Source organism: Ctenopharyngodon idella, chromosome 3, assembly GCF_019924925.1.
Source record: "Ctenopharyngodon idella isolate HZGC_01 chromosome 3, HZGC01, whole genome shotgun sequence".
In the NCBI taxonomy this organism is placed as follows: domain Eukaryota; kingdom Metazoa; phylum Chordata; class Actinopteri; order Cypriniformes; family Xenocyprididae; genus Ctenopharyngodon; species Ctenopharyngodon idella.
Genome location: NC_067222.1, coordinates 54237126 through 54240059, shown reverse-complemented (window position 1 = coordinate 54240059; position 2934 = coordinate 54237126). Strand labels below are relative to the sequence as shown.

At 38.1% G+C, this 2934-nt stretch overlaps 1 long non-coding RNA gene across 1 annotated transcript; it reads left to right on the top strand.

Annotated features, from left to right (window-relative positions):
• The first annotated feature begins 245 nt into the window (after nt 1-245).
• On the top strand, nt 246-1318 carry LOC127508972 (uncharacterized). Its single transcript, XR_007929051.1, has 2 exons — nt 246-515; nt 667-1318. It is a non-coding gene; the product is annotated as an uncharacterized LOC127508972 (long non-coding RNA).
• The last annotated feature ends 1616 nt before the right edge of the window (nt 1319-2934 follow it).

Genomic DNA, 2934 nt, shown 5'->3' with positions numbered 1-2934 from the left:
CCATGGTAGTTGTTTATTAGGTGTAAATGCTCAACATAATTCATTATTCAAGGCATTTTCTTTGATGTATTAAATAACGACAAGGTGATTGAACACCAACTCGAAGTGTTGCACCGTGTTATCACACTAAATGGGGTTTATTTTGAGACTGTACATCCTGTTTATTTTAATGAAGTTTTTTTACTAGCTACCACTCCCCATGCCTTTACCTAACTTGGGTAAGTTTGGTTTTATATTTGTGTAGCTGGTTCAAATATTACAATATATAAAGTATAATGTTAATGAACTTCATCAAAACTTAATTTTTTTTTTATTTTCATGTTTGTGTTCAGAATCATAATGGGCATAACATAATTAATTCTAGTAGGAACTGTTCATGCAGAATATTTTATGGGGCACATATTGGTGACGCACATTAAAACTCGTGCGATGTGCGAACAGCGCCATCTTTAGAAGCACATTTGCTGTTGGCGAGGTCGGTTGTGCTTTCTCTCGCTCTTCAAAAGAGAGTGCTGGTAAAGGACATTTCTCTAAGCGTAAACAATATCATTGATTAATTTCATGAGATAAATAATGTTTAAGTGTAATGAAAGACTGTGATGTCATGAAATGTAACGCAGTGAATTGTATTTTGAATGTTTTACCGAGATTGGTTTTGCTTACTAGCTTTCTCCATGCTGTATGGATGAATCGAAGGGGAGAGACGTGTATTCCAAAAAAATTAATTGTGCTCTGTGTGTTTCTGCAGGTATGTTCCTTGTTTGTGTTATATGTTGAGAAATGTTTGAAATGTGTTTACTATCGAGTTTATATGAGTTTGATAGATACAAAAAAAAGAGTGAGGTCTGTATGCAAACTAGATGTTGTCAAATTGGATTTTTTCCCCCAATTTTATTGTGTAAAATTTGGAACTTCTGACATTTTTCCCTATTTAATTAATTCAATGATGCGAGTAAGCAGTGAGGAAACTATATTTCTTTTTTTTATATATATTATTTCATATGCGATATAATGGTGACATGTATTTTGTGACTTGCTTTATTTATTTATTTTACCTTAATTACTTAATTTATTTGATTTATCCTGTTTGTCTTATGTTTTGTAACTGTTAATTGAGTAAATTGCCATCTTTAGAAGCACATTTGCTGTTGGCGAGGTCGGTTGTGCTTTCTCTCGCTCTTCAAAAGAGAGTGCTGCTTTCTCTATGCTGTATGGATGAACCGAAGGGGAGAGACGTGTATTCCAAAAAAATTAATTGTGTTCTGTGTGTTTCTGCAGACCTGCTTCTTCAGAATAAAACATCCTGAGACCTGCTCCACCCGTATTGTCTTCATTGAATACAACAAAACACAACCAGAGTAAAACTGCTACATTTGCACATTCAGACTTCTGCATAGGCTACAATAACTTTGTACACTACATTGGACATTCAGTGGATGTTCGCAAGTAAGTATGCCATTAAAATAATACTTGCCCATTTTGATCGATTGTGAAAAATGTTGTAGGGTTACAATCGTTGGTTGTAAATATCATGTCGCTGTTTAGAATTTGCAAACATTTACTTTATTGCACATTATTAGAACGTTCTTAAACACGGAAGTCTGAATGTGCGAATATAAAACCAACTTTACCCAAGTGATTAAAGGGGCAGCAGCCTGAATCAGCGCATTTATAATGATGCCCCAAAATAGGCAGTTAAAAAAATTTATTAAAAAAAACCTATGGGGTATTTTGAGCTGAAACTTCACAGACACATTCAGGGGACACCTAAGACTTATATTACATCTTTTGAAAACACGTTCTTCGGCACCTTTAAACAAAATGCGTGTTTTTTCAGAAGTGTCCTGTACCATCTGTTGGACCTTTTGTGCACTGAGTAGTACTGGAGAAGCTGGTCAGAAAGATCAACTCGGCCCATGTATTTGTTGTAGTCACCACACAGCGAGGTGCTGTGATGTTTTTTTTCTGCCACCTCTCGTTTTCCTTGATGTGCACGTTTCTGGTGACAGTGTCTCCATCAAAAGCTTGGTGTATGGTGGAGCACATTGACACTTCTCTCGTGTCCATCCATTTCACGAACAACAGTTCTTAATGTCTGATCCATCGGATTGAACCCCTGGGGCTCTGTGTTGTCTGATCATTGTTCTTGCCTGTGAGGGTGAGAGGAATGGTAGAGTCCCAGATGTGATTTTCTTTAATTCGTCCTCTTTTGTGAATTGGGCTGCTCTTTTAAATGGAGGAATGACAAGTCTGGCTCCTACATTTTCAAACAGTCTTTCTATGGTAAAGCCTTTATCTGCCATGCAACAGGCTCCAGTAGGTCCAAAAGTCCTGACTGCTTTATAATCTCTCTGTCAGACATGGATCCAGTGAACAGCTGATAAACAAAGGTTACGACTCCACATGGAGCTACACCCATCAATTCCTTAAAGGTGGGGTAGTTTTTGTAATGTGAAAACATCTCTGGCTGTAGTGTCAGTGCTGTGGGGTTTTCACACCTGATCTCAGTACAGTCTAAAATTACACGGACATCAGGGCAGTACTTGTGGAATTTTGCTGGCATGGTTGCCCTGACTTGCTCTTTTGTCGTCCACACAGTCAAGGATCCCAAAATAAGGTAAAGAAAATTTGCACATGTTATGATGACTATGCTTACAGTAGATGTACTTACATTGAAGATGTCTGCCAGGACCTTCCCTTGTAGACCTGCAGACACGGGACAGCAGTAAAGAAAAAACTCATCAATAAGCTGAAGCGTCCTGTTAGAGCCGGCTCCTGGAACTGCCTCCACACCCTGTCTCTGTGCCTTTGACCAGTAAACAAGGTTTGATGCCGATGGTTCAATAGATTCCCAGAAGATCCGGAAAACCCTCTCGGAAGGAAAGCGTGTATAAAATCTAAAATCATCATCCGAGAGACAAAATCGATTTATGT